Below are 27,955 nucleotides of genomic sequence, written 5' to 3' on the forward strand. Positions count from 1 at the left end.
ACTCCTAGATATTTAAAACTTGGGACCACTTCGATTTCGACTTTATGCAAAGCCCAATTGTAGCCAGTCTTTTTGGCACTTTTTCCAAGGATCACTATTTTCGTTTTTGATTTGTTTATTTTTAGGTTATTCTGTTCCATGTATTGCGCCAAGTTGGAGAGTTGGCGTTGTAAGCCGATTTGGGTTTGGTCAAGTAGTATCAAGTCATCTGCGTACAGTAGACGCGATATGTTTACCTTTTCCAGCTTGGGTAGAAAAGCTCTGACTGGTTCTTCCTACTCTTTAAGGTCTCCCAAAAAAGCAATAAACAGTGCCGGGGCCAGAGGGCAGCCTTGCTTCACTCCTCGCTCCGCCGGTATCTCTCGAGACAGAAGGCCTTGATTATTTAAACTGACTCTTAGCTTAGTGTTTGTATATAGACCCATTACAGGGTCCAGCAGTTCCCTAGGGCAATTCCATTTTTTCAGTTTTTCCCACAGAATCCGCCTGTCAACTCTGTCAAAGGCCTGTGACAGATCTACAAAAGCTAGGAACACGGTAGGTGCCCCTTGCTTAACCTTAGCTTTTATCAGGTTGAGAATTAGGATGTTAACTGTTGTGCTACCTTTCTTTAAAAAGCCCATTTGAAAAGGATCATTAGCCGTGGATAGTCTGGCCCAATTTTGAAAATGTGTCAGCAGGAGGGTCGCAAATATTTTGCCTATTATATCGAGTAGGGCGATCGGACTGTAATTACTGGGATCTTCTCTGTTCCCTCGTTTAAAGATCGGGACCACCACCGCTTTTGTCCACGACGTTGGGAGGGATCTTGTCTGTCAGCACTGATCAAAGATGGTACTAATGAAGGCAGCCCATTTCTCAGTGTTCGGTTTTAAGTCAATGTTACTTAGGCCATCGGGTCCGGGTGCTCTCGATTTCTCGAATTTGAGTATGACATTCTTTATGTCATCAATTGACGATATATCAATCCATGCCGTTTCAGCTGGGCTTTCGGCCATCGATGTTTGATGAGGAGGTGCCCTAAACAGGTTTTCAAAGAATGAAACCCACAAGCTTTCGCTTACTGCGTTGGCAATTTGGTTTTCCACCTTCTTATCCAATTTTTTGATAAGTGCCCAAAAGTCACCAGTTTTCTTTGTGCTTAGTGACCGCAGCATTTCCTGTGTGTCTTTTTGGTACATTTCGTGTCTATGACCTCGCACCCAAGATTTATATTTTGAGTTTTCCTGTTTCCATGTCTTCCATGCCATTAGCGAGTTATCCTTTTTAATTTGTCGCTTAAATTTTCTCAGTGTTCTCTTTCTTTCTACAACCTCTTTGTCATATGTATGGATGTTTTGCAGTTCCTTTCGGTTTTTTCCTTGCGTGTTCGTCCTGTACTGTAATAAGAAAGGTAAGCAGTCCGGGCCTTGCATCTTATCTCCTTGCGACTGAATCTGAGTTTTATACTTTTTGGTGATACATTCTATGTTTGCCGCAGTTAGACAAATGCGGGTTTGTTGGTTATTCAGCTTGATCAAATTCCTGTAACAATTGGTCACAGGTCGTAGCGATTTCCATTGTACAGCCAGCAGGTTGTGGTCACTTTGCTGAGTTTTAATCACCGAATAATTTTCGATACTTACCAATAGGCTATGCGAGATGAAGAAATAGTCAATATTGATACTGGATTCACCCCTTTCCCATGTGGGTATCTTAACATTCCAGGATTTCAATGCTGCCACATTATGGAGGTTTCTCGATTTCATAAGCCTCATCCAGGTTGTGCCTCTGTCTTCACCAGGAGATTTCATCCTCTTCGGCACAGTGGTCTCCTTTTCACTACTGTAATTTGCATTTAAGTCTCCTCAGATTATTATATGTGTTTGTGGATCTTCCACGATAATGTCATCAATTGTTTTTGCAACTTGGTTACAGAAATCCACTGTAGTTGTTTTTTCCAGGTTCCAGTATGTTGTTATAAAGGCTATTTTCGCTTTTTCACTTCCCTTTCCGCTTGCATCTTCCTGGGTCCATGTCGTTAAAACTGCCAGTATGCCATATGTCTCTGTTGTAGGTCTTAAACTGGAGATTCCTGAGCCCAACTTTATTGCAATCAGGAGTCCTGATGACGGTCGGCCAAACAGGCCTTTCGATGCTGGAGAGAAAGCTATCTCAAATCCGTCCAGAGAGGGTTTTTTTGTTGACCAGTGCTCCTGAAGACATAAGATGTCAAAAGTACCTAAATCCTGGTTTTCTGGATTCATCAGATGTCGATGGCCTCTCGTGTTCCACAAGGCCATAGAAAGAAGTTTTTGAGGTGCTGATTCTTGATAGGTGGTCGGAGGGGGTAGATTTCTCAACCCACCTCCTGATGATTGCTATTTATCGCTGTGAGGATTCAACGTTGCTTTTAGCCACTTCCATGGGCCCTTTGGTACTCTAGCTTCTCGACTCTCTGTGATCTTCATTTCCCAATCCTTTTCTTTTCTTCCCTCCTTGTCTGGTGTTACTCTGTTGGTCCGTGTCGTCTGTCGCTGAGTAGGGGGTTCGACTCTATGTCTGTCCCTTCTTTCACAGGCCTGGCCTCCGTTCCTCACACGCTCTTCCTGTTGTTCTTCGATAGCTTCAGGGTCTGTCCATCGTTGTCTCTCATTCCTTGGTTCATATTTTTCCCACTCGTAGTGCCGCTTGCTTTCGTAATCAGTGTGGTACCTGGGGGCTTGTCTTTTCCTGTTATATAGATCTTTCGTTTTAGATATGTAGTGCCATTTGTATCACCACTTTCCTTTGTTGGCTGCGCCTTTAGATCAGTCTTAGGTAGGCGTAGTTCCATCAGGGTGAACCCTGCTTGTTTTAGGTCTTTGTGGGCTTCATCCGGAACGCCTTTTAGTGCCTGACCTTTGATGTCTAAATAGGTTTTTGCCTTTTGGTCTCGATGGTAGGGTTCTATTAGTATGAAATCTTCGGTATTCAGATGCTGCAGACAGTGTATTTTGCTTAGTATATATAATAGTATATATATATATAATAGGTTTTCCTGTTCAGCACTATATATTTGCTTTTACACAACGTTTGCTCTAGTTTGAACACTCTTGAATCCTTGAGGAAGCTATGCGAGTTCTTGGTTTTCTCTGTTGTTTATATGGCATGGGTCTAGTCTCTAGTTGCTTCAGTGGAGTTGACCCATGAGTAGGTTCAGTCTTGTTTTGTGGCGTTTCTTTGTCTTCTAGAAATGTTGGCACTGTTTTTCCTGTTGCCTTTTCGCCTTTTGTTTCCCTCTTACTGTCATGGTCGCAGTATTGTTCGTCTATAGATCCCACTGGGCCCTTGGGATTTTCTCCTCTTACGTCTGTATCGAGGGGTACAGATAGATCCATCAGTGGGCTAGCTCTCATAAATTCATCCATAGTTTTTGGTGATTTTTCTGTCAGTTGCTGACTTTTTGCTGAAGGTCCGGTTGTATAATTTGATGTAGTGGGGCTTTGTGTTAAATTATTACCTCTTTCTTTTTAGATTCTGGAGTCTCAGTTTTCTTTTTCTTTGTTTCACCTGTGGTGGATCCACTTGCCAAACATAGCACCACTTTTTTCTTTTGGCTTGTCGATGAGGGTGATGTTTTTGAGCCCGTACTAGTGTACTATTTTTGCGGCGAAGGAGATTCAACTGAGCTTTTCAGTTTTTGTATACTGAAAATTGGTTCCATCTCACCTATCTCCTTCTTCACGGCCGTCTGGCATGCCCTGTCCGTGCTCTTTTTTTACAATCTTTTTTTCTAGTACTACTTCTTTCCTTCCAGCCTCCAAGCTGGCCCATTTCTCCTCCCACATTGTCGCCTGTTTGCTACTTTTCGCCTCTACGGCTGTAATGTATCCCTCTAAGAAGTCGAGCTTAGATTGGATCTTACAGAAAATCATTGTGTTATCTTTTGTCGAATCACTGATTGTCTCATATAATTTGCAAAATGGTGCAAGAGCAATTGCAAGGGCCTCCATGATTGTAGTCATGTCTTGTTTTTTATTTGGTGATGGTCTTTGAGAGGCAGACACAATTTCACTGTGTCTCCTATGTTTAACCGGAGTGTTCTGAACGTCCCTACTAGGGCAACTATCGAATTGTTGTGATGAAGTTTCGAGAGTCAAGCTCCCAACTGTGACTTCAGATGTTTCAGAACAGTTGAGAGAAGTTCTAGAGACATTTGAATTTAGTATTGTTCCGACCTTGACTGGTTTTGTCAGTTTTTCTCCTCTTTCTGTATGTTGAAGGTAAATTTTTGTCCAGGATTGGTCTCTCATTAGAGCCTGTGATCCGGGGACACGTTCCTGGAATATCCGTGGGTCCGTATTTGATCTGTTTCCCAATTGGTTTTTAAATCTCAAATTGAGTCCTAAAAGTGCGTGGTCCTCTTGTTGCTCCAGTTGATCCATTCTTGGAGCCTCGAGTGGTGGATGATGTTGTTTATCATGGGTCTTCATAAGTTTAAGTTGTGACGCCTTATCCTGTTCTAGCTGTTCCTGGAGCTGGATTTCAGCTGTTGTTCCGATCGTAGCAGAAGGGTCGACACTTTGGATCGGCGTCTCTGTAGGACTGGTGTTGTCTGTAATAACAGAATTCAGTCGGGGCAAGACCTCCTCTGGTCCCAGCTGCGCTTGGCACTGAGTTTCATTAGTTTTCAGGGGCATCTTTGAGAAGTCATCCGTTTCCCTTAAAGAGCCTGTTATGGCATTTTTTTCCCTAGAGTCTTTGTTTAGATGTTTAGGTTCGGTAAGTCGAGCTTTTTGTTGGATTTGTTTTTGGATCTGAGTGTCTCTTTCCTTAGTGATTGTAGAGTTTAATGGGCACATTTCGCTCAGATTCACGACATTGGGTTCTTTATTCTTTGGGCTGACCGCCAGTTTTTCCGCTTCTAATGGTCCCCTTTCACTGTGATTTGTTGTGTTGTCAATGACTGTTTCCGTTTTTCTGGCTTTTATTACTGGAAACGAGACCTCAATTACTTCCAGAATTTCGGCATCTGCCTTTAGTTTACGTTTTTTCTGTTGAGTCTCGAAGAAATTGAACAGGGCATTTGAGAGTAGAGGTTTCGGGAGCGTGCACGGCCCTGAGTCTGGTTTTTTAGCTGCCACTCGACTGGATTTATTTATTTCTTTAATACCACTGTCATTCTGATTGTGTCTCAGTACTCCGTCGTCTTGACTGTTTGAATTTTCAGGTCCACTTGGGATTGCTGTCTTTCCCCGTTGTTTCTTAATGTATTGTCGTTTTGTACCACTTGGCTTATTGATCTTTTTTGGACCTTTGGCGGTTTCACATACAGAGGAGCATAGGTCCACCCAGTCCCCCAGATCGTGGTTCATTTCCTTATTAGTGTTTTCTGTAGGCTCAGCACTAGTGTCAATTCTCAGACTTTCCTCAGCTGTCCTCGTCGGCACAGATTTCAACTGGTCTGTCGTTGGCTGGCTAGGGCGTGTTGCCCTTATATGGACATTCAAGTCTGTATTCCGGTCACCTGTTTGTCCATATTTGTGTGGATTAATGCCCTGGTTAGCATCAGGGGCTTTTCTATCATCCCTGTAAACACTGGATTGTTCTCCCCGGGCCCCTTGTCTGCAGAACCTTCTTATGTTGTTTTTGTTGTACTACTTAAGGTCTGGCTTAGTTCAGTCGTGTTCCGACTTGCTCCCGGGGGTGTGCTGATTGCCATTGCCCCTTTCTTGATCGGTGACAGCGTCCGAGGAGAAGCCGCATCTGTAGAGCTGATTCCCGGTTTTCCCTGAAGGAGTCTTTCTCTATGTTCCAGGTCTTTGTGAGCCTCAGTGAGCCCCCCGTGATTGTTAGTGCACAGGACCAGGGCAAGGTCCAGGTCAGTCCACCCTCCGGCATCTAAGATGTTGCGCCGGGTGGCAGCGGTCTCCTGAGAGGAAGCCAGATCAATCTCGGCGATGGCCTGAGACGTGACCGTAGCGGGGCGTTTGTCTGCTCCCCTCCCTCCCACTCCATTGTGATGGCCGTGCTTCGCGGATGTGGAGGCTTCGCTAGACTTAGCGTCTGAAATCGAGGGCACGAGGTTCTTACCTCTTTTCCCCTGCGATCTCCGTTCAGCTTGTAGAACTGGCTTAGAGTTGCTCCGGAGAACTCTTGCGGTTTCCAATGGTTCTGTCAGTTCTGGTTCCTGATATTGATGCCAGTCACTCCCCCGACAGTCGGGGACAGGGCCTCCGGCACCCTGCATTAGCCTGCAAGGACTGCAGGACTGCCAAACTTTGTGAACTTCGCGTGCTCCACGTTCCGCTCCGCGGAATACTGCTGGGCTTTTGTGGTTCCTCCCACAATAGACGAGCTGGAAGGCAGACTCTACTGCAGGACTGCCAAACTTTGCACCAGCATGGAGCAATAGAGGTGTGATTCCTCGGTTTGTACCTATGGCTATTAAGCGCATTATAAATAACCAATTACAATAAGAAAACAAAATGACTCAGAAATACATGCTCATTTAGAAATATAATTGGCCAGGTAGAACAACAAGCAGCTCCAGTACTGTTTCAATTTTGGCAGGCATCATCATTTAGAAGTAGCTTGAGTCCACAGTTGCTGCTATCAAGTATGGTATAAATTAACAAAAGTGCAATTGGGATATCAACCACAACACTTACTGATGGTCGCTTCCATTGCAGTCCCCATAATTTCCATAAAGTAATCATTTTTAAACCGGAAAAGTGTCTGACCAAAAGCAATCTCCAACAGTTCAACAATGAATTCATTAGGCATGAGATGATGCAACTCCCTATGATACAAACATCCTTTCATAATGTGCAGGGCTTCTCCCTATGGGATACTGGAATATAAAGTCTCATTATCCAATGTGACCAACAAACAGAAGAGCAGTCGAGAGGTAAGCCGTCAACTTGCTTAATTATATCAATAGAACCAGCTAAATATGTTAATGTTTTACAGGGTAAAGGTCTCAAGAAAAAGTCTGCATATAATTACAAATAGATTCTAGGATCAAACCACACAAAGACAAAATAATTCGGCCCAGAGGATTACCGGATCCTTATGAACTTTAAGGAAGATGGTGTTCAGATATTGGTGGGGTTTAGATAATCAAATTCCTTTTTACTCAAAAACTCCATATCTACACCTGCCTGAGTAATCCACGTCACTTCCAATGTTAGTCCCAAATCTGAGATACAGCGTATAAATTAAGACTAAACAGTCACAAAACAAATATATCACAACAGTTTATTATCGCTTAAGCGGACCCAGATTCATCCATGTCTGTGTACAGCCATAGAGAACATGAGCGAAGGCATGGGGGAGCAGACATGTTTTATACATTTTCGGAAAGTTCCAAATTCGTTCCATTTCACTGTGTACTCACAGTTCATGACCCGTGAAACGTGGGAATTTTGCTATGCCAACATGTTCTGCAGCACTCTGCGTCCTCCCTCAGACAATTTACTGTCTGGCAACATAGCAGAGTGGGATGTAGGAGCATATCTTGTTCATAGCAAAAGGTAACATTACTCGCGCTCCTTTATCTATATGTTGCTTCTAACTAAAAGGTCAGTCTGCATTTCGACTCGGTACTTCAGGCTTTCAGAAATTCACATGGCAAGAATTGTGCTCCATTCAAGGCACGTAAACTATTATCTACGTTCGTGCCAGCTCTTCAAGATCCTAAGTTAAAGACAAACAATGTGCTCAGCATTTCTCGCATTTCTGTGCAAAGACCTGTTAAGAGCTTTCCAAGCTGTGAACTTTCTCTGTATGTGGAATGAAAACCTGAAAAGTGAGCAAAATGGTCAAGATGAAGTTCGGATGACGCAATTCAATGTGTGCGCTTTGGCCAACACAACATAATACAGAACAGATGTACTTTTACACCAGTGGATTGATCTCGTGGGATCTCCATTCAATTTATGGTATTTTTCGACATTGCCCAACAATCTAAGGCATTCTGCATCATGCTGATCAGTATCCAAGAAAACAATACCTCCCCACTTATCAGCACTCTTGATCACTATTGAGTCATGATACGTTGCTCTTAGTCCAATTATTTCCAGTTTAAAAATGATTACGATATGCAGACTAAGGGGACTGCAATGGGAGTGACTTCGCTCCCCATTTTTCAAATTTGTGCATGGCAACATTTGAAGAATTATACATCTTCTCAGTCACCAACCTGTTTAACTCTGCGTTGAAACTTTTTAAGAGCTGCATTGATGATATGTTCATCATCTGGGACCCCAAAAAAAGCCATGCTCTTAATGTGAATTTGAAATGTACACACTGTGTTAATGATCATGAAATACAATTTTTGGATCTGTCATTAAAGAGAGCCAAGGAATGTTAACTGTCAGTTTGTTTTGTAAAGATACTGATGTAACACTATTCTTCATTATAGCAGTTTTCATCTACAGGCATTACGGAATAATATCCCTTATGGACAATTCATATACGATAGAAGGAAATGTACATCATTGGCAGGCTGAGATTATTCACTAAGACTTAAGCAACATGGTTACCCTAAAAGGGTATTGAGGCAATCGCAGCAGAGGGTACATAACCAGGATCAATCATTGCTATTAGGGCAGAAAGATAGAACTGCTGGGACTGATCACCTTCTATGTGCAATAACATAACTCAGCAATGCCATTAGACAATTCGTTTTGAAACATTGACATCTTTTACAACTCGATGATGCAGATTTGTTGCCTCCTTTGTTTGATTTTAAGAAAGGGCAGAATTTCAAACAACTGTTGACCAGTGCAGACAGAGTTACATCCGCGCAGACAAATTCCATCACTGCGGTTTGGAGATTGGAACCGGTGAGGGGACATTTCCCCTGTGGTAAATGTAGTATATGCAGATACACTTTGAAACGCAAGAAATTTACTATCAATGCAATTACATGGACATACCACGTGAGATAGTCATAAAATTTACATTGGTATAACATCAAGGCCCATCAAAACCAGGATCATTGAACATAGGTCAAGGATCAGGACCAGTCACTTGACCTCCCGTCTTGTAGAACACTTTTGTAGGAAAGGGCATGGCCCTGAAGATATGAGATGATGAGTAGTAGAAAAAGTCAGGGACCACGACCCCCACACCATTGATTCTAGATTGGCAACAAGAGAACAATATTGTATGTATCAAACAGGTAGCAATATTGAGGGTTTGAAAAATCAGGACTAGTGGCATCAACTTGGTTGTGTATACAATCTTGTGGCCCTGAGTAGACCAGTTTATGCAGTTTTAGTACCCATGATAGATGAAATAGGAGATTGGTGAGGTTGTGGATACCATTTAGCCACATACCCAGTGCACTCAACTGTTATCATTTGGTTATTGACAGACCATCGTTATTTGATACAAACTCCCAGTAAAATAAATGTTTACTTTTTATCAAGTGTTGTTCGTGTTCTTGATACTATATTTTTCGTGGAGAGTAGTTCTTCCGTGCTGTCTGTATCCTCACATCAAAACAAAAGAGGTGATGGTTGGAAGGTTTTGAATTAATCTTAACCTCTGGCATTGCTCTGGTTAAGCCTCCAGAACATCGCTCTTCGCCTGCCAAGCCATAATAAAAGGGGAAAGACCATATGCAAATCAGGCTTCATCCCAGCCCAAAATGCATAAGGCAGCCCAAACTGCTTGTTCACATCCCTTCTGCGCAAAACCACCAACATCCCCAAACATGTTTCAGCCTGGTTGGGCCTCATCAGTGAGGAGTAGCTTGGTTCTCTAGGGCCAGCAGGCACAGGACCCATGTCTGGGCATACCAATCTTACTCGTGGTGACAAAGCAAAAACAAAAGAGGTGATGGCTGGAAGGTTTTAAATTAATCTTAACCTCTGGCATTGCTCTGGCTAACCCTCCAGCCCATCGTTCTTCGCCTGCCATGCCTTAATAAAAGGGGAAACACCATATGCAAATCAGACTTCGTCCCAGCCCAAAGGCATAGGCCAGCCCAGACTGCTTGGTCACATCCCTTCTGCACAAGACCACCAGCATCCCCAAACATGTTTCAGCCTTGTTGGGCCTCATCGGTGAGAAGTAGCTTGGGACTCTAGGCCCAGCAGGCATAGGACCCACATCTAGGCATACCCGTCCCACTCAGGGTGATAAAGCAAAACAAAAGAGGTGATGGCTCGAAGGTTTTGAATTAATATTAACCTCTGTCATTGCTCTGGTCAACCCTCCAGACCATTGTTCTTCATCTGCCAAGCCATTACAAAAGGGGAAAGAGCATTTGCTCTTGGCAGGCGAAGAACAATGGTCTGGATTGTTGCCCAGAGCAATGCCAGAGGTTAAGATTCATTCTAAACCTTCCAGTCATCACCTCTTTATTTTTGCATTGTATTATCCTCACATGGCGGACGGCAGGGATATGACAACGCGTGATGACATTACATGCAGTACAAGACCATAGCACGATATGAGGCAACTATTCAGATGGTGATTTATGGTTGCATCGCTGGGACACATCCGGGTATATTTCGATGTAAGCAGCCGTCCGATTTAGGGAAGGTATGTTTCATTGCATGTTCAGTGAGGGCTGTGTTACTAATTTATATACTAAGTAATGAGACGATGACCGGATACTGATTTGAGTTGCTTTGTCCTTTTGGTAATACCATAAATCATCTTCCATGGGATGCTAGTATAACTGAGAAGCTATGAAGAGTTGCATACTATGGATGATGGTGTGTCTGACAAAAATGCTTTTGATGTTAGCCTACTCATTTTAGGAAGCATGTTTTGGGAAATTCAATTTCAGGTAAATACGATGGAGTTGTGTAAATCATGAAGGGGGTCATATAGCTTATCTATGATACTTTTTTCAAACTTTGTTTCATGTATAAATGAGCCTATTTTAAAGGGGAGTTGGTCACAGTGTCCAATTCACTCGGAAAAAATATTAATAGAGCTAAATGATTGAGCATGATATTTTTATTAGCCTGTTTTCCACACTGTGCAATTACTTATGGGAAAATGTTCTTGTTTAAAGTTTGACTGGTGTCTTGGTCCTGATGAAGACTGAGGAATCAGGGAATGTGATCCCATTAAGTCAAAACTAGCCTTAGAGAAGGTGTTCAGGACCGGTTTACATTGGTCCGATTTATGAAAGATTTGACCTCAGCTCGGTGGCCATTGTTATTTTGTATTTTCATGATTTTTCAGTGAACCAAAATAAGTGAGCTAGATATGTGATGTCATCAGTGATGTCATCAATTACATTTGTGATGTCCTTTGATGTCATGGGTGTTAGTCTTAGCAGTGCACGGTGATGGCGTGAGTTATGGTTGCTTAGCTTACCATAACTGGCGAATTTCTTCGGTTTTTCGGTTTTACCTATAACCATAACGTCCCTGTAACAATGTTTTTCCATTGAATACATATATAAACACTTGTGTATAGGCGCGTTACAAATGTCATATCATATCATATCATATCATATCATATATATATATATATATATATATATATATATATATATATATATATATATATATATATATATATATATTCAAGGAAGAAACTTTAGTTGCATGGACGTTAAGGTGAAAACGTAATGCAACAAAACCCCTGGAATTCAGCTTAAGCCACCTTAACTTTGCGCTCTACAACTAAAGTGTTTTCCTTGAATTTCAAGGGTTTTGTTATTGCATACATAATTCACATTAATAATGTAGAAAATTCAGCTAATTAAAACACTGTGTTATGTCTAGAAAGTTAAATAAAAAGCAACTGGACAACCACATACCCCCCAAATAAACCTGTTGTTACAAAGAATCAGTTTACATATGTACTTAACTTGTTAAAGTATTGACATGTATATATACTGTTCATGAATAGTAATTAAAATCTTAAAATAATTGGCAATGTATTTTAAAAGAAATATTTACCAGACTACTGCCCATATATATGTAGATATAGTTATATTTTAAAAAAGAACAATGGATAGCCGTGTCTATGAAGGATACACGCGCAGCTACGAACTGCAATGACTGGGGGAAACGGGGGTAACCCGTGTGTGCAAAATGAGCCAATAAAACGTCTGCATCCTTCGACATTGCAACCACATTTAAATGCCCTCATGCTGAATATAATCAGAGGAATGCACTGCAACAAACCTTGCCACCTCCCACTTGCATTGCTTTTCTTTTACTTAAATTAAATTAGTTAAATACAAAAAAATATATACAGCCACAAACCCTTGCCTACCAGAGTTAGAGGCCCTGCGTTAACCACTAGACCACTATGGCTTGGTGCTGCATGGGGCATGCATTTCATGCTTAGCCCATAATTTGATATGTTCAATGATGAAAGGCTAGGTATGAAACTTGTGAAAATACAGACAATAACTTCATTGTAGCATAATGGTGATGTGCTCCATCTTGAACTTCTTAAGGCCAGGGTTCTCTGATAGCAGCATTCAACATAAATGTGATTTTTTTTATTTTATTTTTTCTGTTTTATAATGTTTCCCAGAGACTGTGTAGTCCTCTCTTTTCATATATGTGCATTGTAAGGGGGAATGTGTGGTGTGAGGGTGTGCATATCATCTGCGTGTGTGAGGGTGTGCGTGCAATGTGTGTGTGTGGGTGATGTCAGCGTGTGTGTGTGTACATGGTGTGAAGTTGTGTGTGAGGGATAGTTGTATGCAGTTTATAATGTTGCAGTAAATAAATGTGTTTCATATTTAATACGTGTTCAATTCTGAAACAATGGTGTAATACGTGTCCCAACCTGTTTTATAATGTTGCAGTAAATACATCTTTGTCACGTTTAATCAATATTACAAAATGCGTAGTGCCTGCAGGTTCATGGCAATTGTGACCTCTCAGGGCAAACATCACCATCTCCCATTTGCGTTGCTTTTGTTTTACTTAAATTAATTTGGTTAAATAAAAAGAAAAACACACAGTCTTGAACCCTGCTCTGCCAGAGTTCAAGGCACAGCATTGAACCACTAGGCCATGCATTTATTATTTAATATGTTCAATGATCAAACATGAGATATGAAACTTAAACAATAACATCATTGTAGCATAATTGTTAAGTGCTGAGTCTCCTTAAGGCCATGGTTCTCTGATAGCAGTGTTCAGGATTAATGTGTTTTTTTTTATTTCATTTTTTCTGTTTTATAAAAATGTGTATACCATGTGTTATAACATATTTAAAACTAATCAGGACTGTGGACTGTCTGCCATCCATGCAATAACTGGGACCCAGTTACAGCAGGGATGGGAAAACCACTGTTGCTGTACAAATACCTATTTTTTTTATTTTGAATTATTGACTGAGAGACTACGAATACCAGAATGCAATTCAGCAATAGGCAAAACCTTGTCTCTGAGTGCAAAACCTTCAAGGACTGACAGTAGCATGGTTTAAAAAAGTAAATAATTCAGATGCCCATTTGGTTGTCCATCCATGCAGTAACCAAGACTGACCCTGCTTAGCTTCAAAGCAAGAAAAGGGCTGGCGCATTCCTCTAAGTGGTGGTGTAATTTTGGCTAATTTATCAGGCAACATGGCTTTTGGTGGCTGGCCCCATCCTTCCTTTAAAGCCAAATAAAGTCTGTCCTTGTTACAGCATCATGAATTGGAGACCTCGATGTCAATTAAGTCACTGGCCTTTGGCCATGGCCATGGATTTTACACACCCGCTGTCACTATAGTAATAAAATTAGCTTTCACAAAATGTATTTTTAAAAATGTAACCGCACGTATCGTACTACACATACCCGCGGTTATCTGTAGCCCCTTGTAACCTTGGACATAGCCACGAATATCAGCAAAACAGATAGGAAAAAAATGCTTCCCTGCCCCCCCAGGCCATCACCAAGTGCCCCCCTCATCTGTGCCAGTTTTCCCTACTCCCCAGACGACCTCCCCACCTCCTCAGCCCTCTCCCTTTCACCCCAGATCACACACTGCTTCTGTGACGCAGTTTGCTTTACGATGTTGGCTATTCGCAGCTATAGCCGAGGCTACAGAGAGCTTTCTATTGCAAACTCTGTTACTCAGTGGTTTCTAGCCATTCCCCCTTCTCTACCCTAATGGTATTTGTATGTTTTTGACCTACAAATAGCTTTTTACACTGTTCCATTTTCCCATAACCTCAGCTATAGCCTCGTATATCTCTCGCAAAGAGAGCAAAACTAGATGGCAGTCGTTTTATTTCTGAAAACCATGATCCTGCAATGCACCATGGGTGATATAACTATAATTGTTTTTTGAATGGGGCATCCCTATCTACATAGAATTTTAAAATAACCACAGCACGTAATAACCCCAAACCACACATGGTATGTGAGTCTACGCTTCGTGCCCAAGTGGTTTCGGGCCTGGTCCAAATTCGTCCAGCGATTTGGGCTTTGCACTTTGAAAAAATTGACCTTTTTTGTCTATCGGGAAATTAATTTTGGAAAAAAAAGCTTCTTTTGACGCTTAATAACTTGGATTTTTTAACTAATCTTTGTGAAACCATGCATTCTCGGGGGCCCACAGACTTTTAATCACTTCTGAAATGTTGGCCAAATCCATTACTAGAATCAAAAGTTATTAACCATAGAATTTTGAGGGGTTCCTATGTGTCTCCGACTCACCTTAACTATAGGGCACATGTCGCCGCCCTATAATATAAATATATATATATTTCCACTAGATGTGTGTTCAGACTAATGAAGGGGACAATTTTTTAGTTTTTTAAGCTTCTTTGAGTAATTATATTATTGAATTCTTTTCATGTGACACCACTTCTCATTATGTAATGCCTAGCATAGAAATGAAAGAGCCCAGTAGGTTGCAGGTCAGTTTGACCCCATCCCAAATGGAGAAGTTCCCATGAGGCAAACAGCAACCCCATGCCCAATTCTACTTCTCTGTACATCACTAGGCATGCGTACTAGACCGAGTGTATGTTACCACACCGGGCAAGCTGGTCATTGGTGGGTTAAATCTTTAACTTTAGGAAACGCACTTTGAAATGTCTGATGATAAAGTGAGGGAATGCTGCTTAGAGGTTGCCAGTCTTTGGATTGGATGATGGCACACAGAGATTAGTTTAGTTTGGTTTAGTTTGTTTATTTATAAAGCGCATCCGAACCCTCAGGTAACTGGGCGCATAATCATGTGTACAGCAGAGTTACATATCGTTACACGAGCATCAAGGTACAACGGACAGAGCGTACATTAGTCCAGGCTCTGAATGTTTACATACAAGAGTAGAATATTCCGAGGGAAGTATGAACAGAGAATATGCAGGAAAGAAGTTACAGTGGCTAATGCGGACCGGGTTACAGGTTGGTCCTAAATAGGCTGTCGGTAGAATAAACATAGCTACCGGTGGAGAGGGGCGGCTAGCAGGTCATGTCAGTGAAAGTCTGGATGTTTAGGCTAGTAGCCATGATTTTACCATAGCTCTGAATGGCCAGAAAGCGGCTTCCGATCTAATTGAAGTGGGGAGGGTGTTCCAGCATTGTGCTGCGAGCACTGGAAAACTGGAGCCCCCTGCTTTTTTTAGGTTATAATTGGGGATCTTTAGTTGGTGTAGATAAGGTGTTCTGGTGGGTCTAATGGGGCAGTGTCTAGAGAATTTGTCAGAAATGTAACGTGTGGCAGTAAGTGATAGGCACTTGTGGGTGATGACCAGTGTTCTTAGCTTAATTCTGTCACGGATCAAGAGCCAGTGGACTTCTTTTCTAACTGTTGACATGTGCGCCTTGCGCGGCAGGTTGAGGGCACATCTTAGTGCTTTATTTTGCAGAATCTGGAGTCTGTTCAAGTTTTTAGTGGTAGTGCCTAAGCAGAGTGTGTTGCAATAGTCTAATTTAGACAATATCAGCGCTCTAGATAGTGTGAGGCAACTAGAGGTGGAGAGAAAAGGCCTGCAGGCATTGATCAATTTATTGGTGTATGAGGTAGCTGAGATGGTCGAGTTTATTTGTTTCTTTAGAGATAGGGTAGAGTCGAGGTATACACCTAATGTTTTAACCTCTTTGGAGACTTTTATGATGTTACCATCAATGGTAAAGGATTGGTACCTTTGGTCCAGTTTGTTAAGGCGAGCCTGGGAGCCTACGATAAGCAATTCTGTCTTATCGTTGTTAAGGCAAAGACTGTGAGTGGCCATCCAGGCTTGGATTTCTAAGTAGATATCATTAAGCTTTGCAACATCTTCTTCATAGCTACCAGTGAGCGTGATGAAGACCTGGGTGTCGTCTGCATAATTAGTGTAGCTGACACCCAGATCGTCAAGACGGTCAAATAGGAGCTTCGTGAAGATGTTGTAAAGTGTGGGAGAAATGCAGGAGCCTTGTGGCACGCCACATGTGATTGGGATAGGGTCCGCAGCCACGGTACGGGCGAAGACTCTAGTCGTCCTGTCAGACAGAAATGACTGGATCCACTTAGTGGCATTCTGAGAGAATGCAGCAGCCGAGGAGAGGTGTTGAGTAAGGATCTGGTGGTCAACCAGGTCAAAGGCAGTGGAGAGATCCAACAAGAGCAAGATGGCCAGTTTGCCCTTGTCTTTGGCGTCATCCATTTGGATTTTTTATTTCAAGAGGGCAGTTTCAGTCCCGTGCCTTGGTCTGAAGCCGGATTGTTGCAGGCCTAGGAGGTTGTTTTCTTCCAAATGTTGTTGTATTTGGAGATAGGCTACCCTATCAAAGATTTTGAGAAGAAATGGGACTGTGGTCATGGGCCTGTAATTTGTGGGGGTGTTGGGATCTAGGTTAGGTTTTTTGAGCAGGGGTAGGACCCACGCTTCTTTAAGATTGTTGGGGACCACTGAGTTTTTGAAGGAGGAGTTGATCATAGAAGTGATGAGAGGGGCTAACTCATAGCACCATCTTTGATGACGGATGCAGGGCAGATGTCACCTTTGCAGTTTGATGGTTTGAGGCTGGCGACTATCTTGATTACTTCCTCTTCTGTGACTGGTGAGAAGTGGAAAGATGGGCAGATAGGGGTAGTGTGGTTAATTTTGCTGCTGGAGTTCTGCTTGGAGGCAAGGCTAGCTTTTTGTGCTTCTATCTTGGTTTGTAGGAGGGCAATTTTGTTAGCGAGGGCGAGCTGGATATTGTTACACCAGGTCTTGTCTTTGATGCAGTCCTCTGTAGGGGGCAGTGGTGATTCAAGTTCTCTTAGTATAGAGAAGAGTTCTTTGGTGCCAGATTTGGCATTTTGTATTCTCAAGTTGTAGGTCTCTTTCTTAGCATTTAAGATGGCGGATTTGTAGGCATAGGCAGCTGAAGCAAATTTGTCTTTAGTGGAGAGGGAAGGGGCTTTTCTCCAGCTAGTTTCAGCAGTTCTTTTAATATTACGGAGAGCTTTTAATTCTGCTGAGAACCATTTGTTAGAGTGGGCAATAGATTTGGCTTTCTGTTGTTTGAGAGGAGCTATCTGGTTGAGGGCTAGTTCTAAAGTATTGTTATATAGGTCTACTATGGCTGCTGGGTTGTTTTTTTGCGTGGGTAGATTAGCTTTACTGATAGGTGCAAGGAGAGGTTTGAGGTTCTCTATAGTGATGTTGCGGTTGTTTCTGGAGATTATTTGAGGTGACTTTGTAGGTCGTGTGGTAGATGGTAGGGATCTGGGTAAGGAGAAGGCGATAAGATGATGGTCAGTCCACGCACAGGGAGTGATGTCAGTCAGTGAGAGGTTGCAATTGGCATCTGCAAGCCAATCCAAGGATCTTCCTTTTGTATGTGTAGGTTGATTAATGTGTTGGGTGAAGCCTAGATGAGTAATTGTGTCATTAAGGGAAGTGGCTTGGTTGTCATTGGGGTCGTTAAGCCCCAAGTTGAAATCTCCCAGAATGATGATTTGGGATTTCAGTTTCAAATTGGTAGTGAGTAGGAGAGAGATATCCTCTTCAAAGGTGGAGGGGGGTCCTGGGGGTCTGTATATAATATGGAGCAGGATAGTTTGTGTGTCAGATAATGGGAGTTTGACGGATAGAAGTTCGGCTGAAGGTAGGGTTGTGCTGGTTACTTCTCTGATGTTTAGTGTGGATTTTGCAATAATTGCTATTCCTGCGCCTATTCCATTTTTCCTGTCAGCTCGGATGATGTTGTAGATTGTATCCTCTTAGCCAGGATCTTGGTTACAGAGACTGCTACACATAAGAGGGATGGTGGGATATAGAGATGTGCCGCTTTGGGACACAGCAGCTTAACCTAGACTGCCACCATTAAGACAAGATAGGGATGCCAAAACTGCAACCACTAGAAATGGATGGGGCTACCAAGACTGCTACCTCTAGGGATAGATGGGTTTACCAAGACTGCTACCTCTGACATAGGATGGGGATACCAACACTGTTACCCCTAGGTCAGGATAGGGATTCCAAGACTGCTACCTTTAGGAATGGATGAGCATAACAAGACTGCTACCTCTAACATAGGATGTAGATACCAACACTGCTACCACTAGGACAGGATAGGGATGCCAATACTGCTATATCTAGGCTAGGAATGGATGAGGATACCAAGACTGCTACCTCTAGGGATCGATGGGGATACATAATGGCTACCTCTAACATAGGATGGGGATACCAACACTGCTACCGCAAGGACAGGATAGGGATACCAAGACTGATACCTCTAGGAATTGGGAGGAATACCAAGATTGCTACCCCTAACATGGGATGGGGATACCAACACTGCTGCTCTAGGACAGGCTAGGGATACCAGCACTGCTACCGCCAGGAATAGATGTGGATACCAAGACAGATACCGCTAACATAGGATGGAGATATCAACACACCTACCGCTAGGACAGGATAGGGATACCAGCACTGCTACCGCTAGGACAGGATAGAGATACCAAGACTGCTACCTCTAGGAATGGATGGAGACATCAAGACTTCTACCTCTAACATAGGATGGGATGCCAACACTGCTACTGTGGGGACATAATGGGGATACCAAGACTGCTACCTCTAGAACAGGTTGGGAAATACCAAGCCATGTAGGGTTAGTGGGGATACATAGGAGTTCACTGCTGGTGCTGTCACACTTTTATGTTTGAACTGGACTACACTTTTCCAATTGGTTGGAAATCACATCAGCACTATACTCCTTCGTATACCCTGATTACACACCTAACCGAGTGAGACATCACTTCAGTTCTTTACTCCTTCTTATATGTTGACTACGGCCCCGACCCCACTGCAGTTTTTTTACCTTCACATACCCTGACCTCACACCTCTCTCATGTGGGAACTCACTGACGTTCATTACTAATCCTCCTACCCTAAGTGCAAACCTCTTGCATGTGGAACATCACTGCATCTCTTTACTCTTTCTAATGCTGTGACTGCACACCTCCCTAAGCTGGGAAATCACTGCACTTCATTAATCCTTTGCATATCTTAAGTGCACACCTCCCCCTTTTGGGAAATCACTAGAGCTCCTTAATCCTGCTTAAACCCACACTGCACTGTCCTTGGAAAGACTTGTGGCAATGGTTGTTTTGTATTCATTTGTCATGGATATTCATCATTGGATGTGAGATCATGCAGGTTTCTAAACATTTTGTTCCGTCACAGCACATCAAACTTGGGTGGGAAATCTTAGCACTACTGCATCCCCTTTCCTGCTCTGAAAACACACCACTTTGCTTTCTTGGTTGGGAAGCCATTGCAATTGCTTTATTCCTTGAATTCTGACAGCAGTTTGCTACGATGGCAAATGACCGTCCGTCAATTGGAGCAGGTTTGTATTATTTAACTATTGAAATAGAGGTGTAATGTAGCCTAAGCTTTGCTGTGTTACATTTACGCTGGTCCTTTGACTGACTTGCTCACATCCCAATATCCTTATATGTCAAAGACTGAGGAAAAAGGAAGTTGTTTAGGTTTAGAGGTCGGGCCGGTGCAAACACTGGGGAAGCTAGGTGTTTGCTTTGGGCTTCACTAATCAGAGGGAAGCGGAGGCAGAGACGGGGCACAACACAGCAATAATATGTAGATGTCTAGGATGCCAGAAGAGCAGTGCCAACATTGGCCACTATGCCTACCGTACCATAAAGAAAATCTGCACAAAGTGATGCTTTGCCTGGGACAGCAAACATCCTTGTACAACTCTGCTCAAGGTCCCTTCTTTTCTCAGCACACTGCATTTTCTGACCACTTTATTCTCACAGCAGGTCTTGTTGCATCACATTCTAATATCTCGGTTCTGATTGGTCAGCATATCTTACCTCCTTACTATGCAGTACAGTTGTCAAGTCTGTCTGGACCTGAACCAATTCTAGCCTCAGAATTACTGTTGAATTGCCATTACCTTCTTGGGGAGCGTAGACTCTGATAATCCTTATTCCTCTGCTGCTCCATGAAGTAAGGATGACTACAAGTTTCCTCAAAGCCATGATCTCTCAAAAAATCAACCCCCACCCTTGCCAGTCTTAGGACAATCCATGGCTCCAGGCTTAGGGATGCACCTGAACGATGGGCACCCAAGCTGGATCAGTGGTCTGCACTTTCTAGCACTGCCACTATTTCTTCCGATGGTTGATCTCTCCAATTCCATGGATAAAATGCAATACTCTAAGAAACAACCCTACACTCATGTCTATGCAAACTCCCCCAAAAGATGGTCTGTTAAAACACTAACTCTAAAGTCAACAAATCACCTAGAAAGCTGAACTTTAGCTAATGAAAGACTTTTGGACCTGGCTGCACCCATCTGAACTGAGCCACAGAGTCTCCCCATGGGGGACCAAAGTACCGTCAGAAGTCGCTGCCTCACTCCCAGATGCCCCGGTTGTAAAGTTCGAAAATATACATAGGATGTTACCTTCTTTTAACCAGCAGAATTCCTAGAACAATACCTCAAAAGGGAAAATTTCCAATCAGGGGAGGACTGGCCACTTTGGCCTGGGAGGTGAGTATAATTCTCTGGCCAATGAAGCGGTGGGCCGAGCCCACAATGCAGCAGCCCCAACTTCTAGAACAACTAAAACAGCAACACAGCTTAGAGTATATATAGCAGACATTATTGCCATTACTTTTTTCATTTATGTAACATAACTTTCAGTTATATTTGTGATTCTTAGAGAACAGACCCACAGAACCTACCCCACATACCAAATAAAGCAAAATGACTTCACAAAGATAGTATAATGTGGACGCTGGAATTTGACCCCAGGATTCCCCATGTCCCAGTTTTCAATTTGTCAGTAGGCCGCATCTCGTTCAATCCCACTCCATCTCTAGTTTTAGTTCAATGTCAAGAGGTGGAAATGCTAGAACATTCCTGTGTAGAGCATAGTCAGAAGGTCTAAGAGCCAAACAAGCTCTGGCATGGCAAAAGACCCACATCTGGCTACCTGTCACCCAATCAGACAATGCAAAACCTGTACCTGGAACCCTGTCTATCTCCCTACGCACAACATAAAAACCGCACTTGGCATTCTTGCCCACCAGTACGTATTATATAAATGGTTAATATTATTTATGGAGTAAGACTATAGATTATAAACCATGTGATTGAGACTTTCCATGCAGACAGTAAAGTAAAATAAGGCATAGTGATGTTATTTGCTCAGGATCACATCATGTGTCAATTGTGAGGCAGGGATTTGAGCCTAGCTAATTTCAAATTAAAAACGCAGAGGAGAATTCATCTTCTCCTATTCCATCTTCAATATTAAAACACACAAAACGCTTTCTGGAAAGTTGTTATTCAATGGCTAAACAGGTATAAAGTTAAAATAAATATGGTTTTCAAAGCACCAAGTCACATAGTAAAGCAACCAGGAAAAATATAAGAGAAGTCTTAATTGAAAAATATGTTCATAAAGCTAGTGTATATCACATTGGCAAAAGCATAAAGGTGTTGAGCAGTCCCACAATCACATGCAGTGGCACAAAGTTCAGGCACAGATCGGAACAACAGTCACTCAGTCTCCTGACCTACCTTTCCAGATTTGTACCTCTGTCTCAGTCTATTTTTCTAAACCATCACTATCCGGTGTCATTGCCTTGCACTGCATCCCTGTTGCCCATTCACCCCGTTTCTTCACAATTAACTTTCAGACTTCCATTCATCTTTTGCTCTATACCTTAACCGCAAACTCAATCCCCTACCCTTACGTCACACGCACCCCCTTCCCTTGCCCATATTGCGCAGTCACCAATTCCTTGTAACTCCCTCCTTTCCATTGACCTGGCTTACATGTATACTGTAGATCACCTTGATTTCCAGGTCATCCTCTTGCATACATAACAAGAAGCTGCGTTGAGGGTTAAGCTGGTAAAAATGGCTATGGGGACTGCAAAACAAAAGATAAGGGAACTTTGCTTTTATTGTGCTCCCAAAATGCACTTTCTTGGAAAGTCGACTGCATTATTCAGTTCATGGAAGCAGAGGGAACTGCGAGGGACGTTCATCTGGGATCTGGTGATAGAGGGAGAATAAAAGCGATGTATCATGTTTATTTATGTTTTCAAGGAAGATGAAGTGTGTGGGTGTGTGTGTTTATTTTTGGTTTCTGTGACTGTGGTTATGCGTTTCAGCGTATCTATAACTGAAAAGTATATGTGGACGGATGTATCTTTGTTCATGTGGCAATGTATCTATATTGTGAATATGTTGTTGATTTGTATGTGTGTCTTTTGTTGGTCAAAGAAGATTGTTATGGACAAGACAACAAATGAAAAACTTAGGGGATAAATCAGAGATGTTTGGCAACAGTAAATTGGTGATGTTTGGCAAACACCGCCAATTCTATTGTCAATCCAATTAATGGTTTGAGCAAATACCACTCGCAGTACTCCATGGGAATACCGGCGGCAGTATTTTAGGCAGATCTTTTGCCAAAAACTTACCTATTTTTATCTCCACATCAGAAGCGAGAGAGAGAGCGAGGGAAAGAGAGAGATGGTATTGCACCAAAACAAAGACACAACACTGCCAATACATCTGAGAGGAGAGTTTCTTTTCAAAAAAAGATGATATCCACCTCGCTCCCCCTCTGCCTGTCATGCATCTGCCCTTAACTTACCACTGGCCAGCAAGGATCCAAGGGTCACATCATCCGTCCACTAATGGGGAGTACTTTGAATGAATCATTCCCATTACCAGAATCGCTCTCCATCCCCCTTCACCTGCTTTATAAATGTCATCATATTTGTTTTTAATCGCTCCTGGTCCCTCCCCCCTTTCAACCACACTGCCTACCCTCTTTAGCAGTGGCTGCCTCCGCCATCATGTCTTTCATTTTTTTTCTCTCCTCGTGTTGGTATCTCCTTCTGTAATAGTTCTTCGCCTCTCACCCCCCTCTTCTTCTCTGTCCTTCTCTGCTTGTTCCGCATCTGGAGGCCTTGCAGCACACAGTGCCCATACCCAGCTCTTGTCTTTCTTCTCTTTCTGTCTACGTGTCACCCCACCTGGCACCTGCCCCTCCCCCGTCTAACTCTGTGTGTTATGCGATTCTTTCACTCATAGCCTGCCCGCCTCTCACTGCATGTGCACTATCCATTTCTTCACCGACTCTCTGCCTGCCAATGCTCCTGGGGCCCATCCTCTTCCACTATCTGGCTGTTTGCCCTCCCCCTCTTCTGCTTTTCATCCTGCGCTTGTATTTTGTATTCCCCTCTCTTTCTCCCTGTCCTTCTTTTTGCACCTCCAATTTCCTGGTTCCCACAACTTTTTCTATACCTATCCGTTACTCCTCTTTTCTTGTCTTTCATCATGCACCCTTGTACTTCTGTCAGAACTCCCGCCACCCTCCAGCGAACCTTCCCTGTACCTGCCTTTCTCTTCCTGCATTTGTTCTAGGTCTTTCCCCTCTCCCACTGTCTGTCTTGTAAGGTGACCTGAAGCCTTTGTTCGAAAACAGTCCTTTTTCTATATCATTTGTATAATCGTCACCTCTTCTCGGCCAAGTCCCATTCCCTCCAAATGTGTTTGGTCATGGCTGCTGTCGTCCTACACCCACTAACTGCCTGTATCACATCTCCTGATCTCTCTCCTTCTTCCCTCTTGCTTCCTCCTTTTCTCCGCCCCATTATTGCCCCTCCTTCTCGGCCTCGGTCTTGCAATATTAATCATCATAGCCCGCATTGCACAAGATTTGCACTGGTCCAGTGTTATGTTGACATGGTGCTAAAAATCATTGCTACAATACGAATTTGCACTGTGAGTTTTGGCTGGCTGCAAAGTCCATTCAAAATTGCACTGCAGTGTAAATATTTTTACAGTCTATTGTTCTTGTAGGCCCTTATTGATATGTTCTCTCCCAACCCTTGCTAGGCCATGTTATGCAATATGTGGCTTGATTATTTGCACCTTACATTAACCTGTTTAGCATTATACTTTCTGATTTTGCCCTACAGCTCACTAGTTGTCCCACTGTGATTCGATGGCCCAGTCATTTTTGCTTCAGTTTGCCCCACTGTAAAATTGTCCCACTGTGGTTTTACTCCTGAATGCCCCACTGTCATTATTGCTCCTCTGGGTCTTTATTCCCTGGGGTCCCACTATGCTTTTGCGCCTTAGTGCCCTATGCAATTAGTGCCTTACCCTGCTTTTGCTCCCTGATGCCTAATATAATTTGTGTGCCTGGCTCCTAGATATCCCACTTTTTCCTCGTAGCACACTGTGTTGTTCCTAGTGATCCCACCAGGATTCTGGCCTCTCTGGAATCCCTACTCTGGGCTCTCTTCAGGACCTGTTCCGCTCCCACAAACCGGTAGTTACCAACTGATGTGTGTTCACTAAGTCTTCCGCCCAACCCCCTATGTTCCTGCGCTCTCATCCTGGACCAGTCACTGAATACTGTCCCTGGCAGAGAAACTAGCCCACACCAAAAAGGCTCACTACCAACTACCAACACCAGATGGATCCTTCATATTGGTCGTGGGCCATCCAATCACCTCCCCTCGTTGGCCTTCTCAACCAGAATGGTAAAAACACTCATCGCATAGCTACCACGCCGCTAGCCCACAGCAACTGAATAACCCCCTCAACAGACGTCTACACATCTACAATCAACTTACATATCCCAGTCCCACTAAATGTATCCTAGCACATTGGGCACGTACTGCCCCCCTCTGGACACAAATGCCCCGATGCTCTCGCACAGGACACTTAGAAACAGACCAGCATGCCAAGCTCAGGGTACTTCCGGTCTGCACACACCAACACAACAACAAAGCTATCTCATATTTTCCTGTCCTCCCCACTAACCTAACCCACTCCTCCCTCCTTCACATCCGCCAGAGTCCCTGAAGAACGTGCAAGTGTCAGCAGTGCACAGTAAGAACCCTTGCAGCATAACGTAACATAACATAACATAACATAACATAACATAACATAACATAACACAGAATAGGCTTGTGTTTTAAATTGCACTGCGCTGCATTCCTATTGCTTCCTCCCCTACCCATCCTATCAATTCTAATCATGACTCTTTAAAGTTGATACTGAGCACTGGCAGGAAACTGGCTCTGCTCCGGTTTCCCACTTGTGAAGGCTCCCTTCCCAGAAGTCAGAAGGCTCGTGTTTCTCTCACTCTTGTTCTCTTCCAACATAGCTTGTGGCTTAATCGATTGGTAATCCCACACTTCCCCCTCGCGCCAATGTGCTGAGCTCCCGGGGCACAGAGGATCTATGAGCTGGCGCAAGGCCGTCTCACATGCCATGCTGCCAACCCAGCTATTGGCAAGTCTGAGCAGGAGCGAGAAGAAGCACTCGGCTGACAGCGCGTGTGTGGAAGAGCCATGCCTTGCTGGAGAGTGTCTGAGCGGCCACTTCTCACTGTAATTCTGCAATGAGGCGTCCTTTCGCGTGGGCATTCTGAGCGTTCTGTGGACTGGAGGGGTGCGGTATTAATGCTTCTCTAGTTAAACACCTGCCTGCCCACAGCATACCTGGATCTTAATCCGCCCTGTAGCTTTATGTGGAAAGAGCAGACATCTACACTAAAACAGGCAGTATGTATCAAATACCACTGATTTTAGCATCCCCCAGCCCCCATTATAGGTGTGGAAGTCTCTTTGTCTCTCTCGCAGAAGTTCAATCTTGCTAACTCTCCTTTTTAGTATAGCCGTATTAGTTCTCACTCTTGGATACAATATAACTTCAATGCAAATAATGATTTTGCTATCCATCTTGGGTTTGGTACAGCAGTGTTCTCTCAATCTTTTTGCTTGGTGCAGCGGTGGTATCTGTTATGCGTGCGAGCTGGAGTCTCGTGCACGCTGTCTCTCGTACCTGGCCTTCAGTTTCACTCGTTGTTAGTTACAGCCGTATTTTACTCTTCTGTGTGTGGTGCAGTACTAGCTCTCTTCGGTTTAGTATCTCTGTGTGTCGCTCCTCGGTGTTATGATATCTCTCCTGCCCGTAGAACAGTGTCTCTGTGTATTTGATGCAGCAGTGGGACGTCAGCTGCTTATAGTGTCTCTCCTGCACATGGCCAGGTTTCTCTCTGTGGATGGTCCATTATTGGTATGTCTCCTGCATGCTGACTGCTATTTCTCCAGCCCATGACTCACTGTCAGTTTTTCTCTGTTTTAGTTACTGCTGTGGTAATTCTACTTTGTTGGTTGAAGTGCTTGTTACGCCTCTGGGGTTTGTTCATGTTTGTTTATTAATTTGTATTGCGCGCCAGACCCAAGAGTATCAGGGCGCAGTGTTACAGGAAGATTTTCAGCTTAGGTTACACATGACATATATACAAATCGGGGTGTGAGCGCTATCTCTGACTTTCTTTAGCACAGCTCCACTATCTCTCCTCCCTTTACTAAAGAAGTGCTATCTCTCCTACGCAATGACTATCTGCTCTTTGTGTTTGGTACATCAGTGCTAGTTCACCTATAGGTGGGCCAATGTCCCTGTGTTGGTCACACCAGTGCTAAATGCTCTTATTGCACGCACTGTTTCTATTTCTCCTCTGTTACTGTCTTGTTATTTCTCCTGAAATGGATGTAGCGGGGCTATCACTCCTGGCCATGGCCCAGTGTCTGTTTATGTTTGGTGCAGCAGTATCTCCTGTGCATTGAGTAGTGTCTCTCTTGATAGAACAACTTGGTCTTCCAGAAGGCCATGGTTTTGCTTGCTACGGAATGCTGATCAGGCCAAACAATGTTTTAGAGATCGCCTTTCCCAGCAGAACCGACTTTATTCATGCAGTGAGAGTTGGGAATATGAGTGAGTTAGTTAGTAATTTGATTGTCAGTTGTAGCAAGTGGCTGGACTGCCAAGCAAGGGCACATGTCAGGGGGGCAGATAAAGGTATAGGTGAGCAAGCAACACTGTATTAACCCCATGAAAATAAAGTCAACCCATGTGTTTCCTTCAGATGGTCTTGCCAGACTGTGACATGACTCTTTCTGATCCCGGAATCCGGAATCTTCATAGCACACGGATCACACAGTAGAGTCGATGTAAGGGTGGTTGCAATGGAGGAAATACACAAAGGTCTAGCCCCAATTCCTCTAGTTGAAAAGAAAGGGGGTTAAGGGCATCAGCATGGAACATGGGCATTTATTAAGGGGTGCCAGGAATGTGAGAAACCTGAGGGTACTGACCCGGGCAGACCTCGAGAATCCCTTATTCAGGTGGCCTGGGAGGGATCGACACTCTCTGACCCAACTAGGGGCAGACGAACGAGAGAAGATCACCTGAATGGGGGAACCCGGGGTTATGCTCGGGGAAAAGCCCCAGGTCAGATGCAGTATTATACCAGGGAAGAAGGAGAGAACACGATCCCTGAAGCCTTTATAGGCCGTATTACATCTGCCTCCCTTCCTCCCATTGAATCTCTCCTACCCAAATCCCATAACACCTCTGTGTACAACAAAACATCTAGTATCCCAAACCCTGTTGCACCCAGAAACTATCTCTCCCAGACTTCCTGTATTCCGGTTTCCTATCTAAGTAAACCCAATCGGTCTTCTCCATGTCCCACTACTTATTCTTTTCTGAAGACCCAATCTATTTTA

The sequence above is a fragment of the Ambystoma mexicanum genome, chromosome 9, assembly GCF_040938575.1.
Source record: "Ambystoma mexicanum isolate Mex_15411 chromosome 9, UKY_AmexF1_1, whole genome shotgun sequence".
NCBI classification, from domain to species: domain Eukaryota; kingdom Metazoa; phylum Chordata; class Amphibia; order Caudata; family Ambystomatidae; genus Ambystoma; species Ambystoma mexicanum.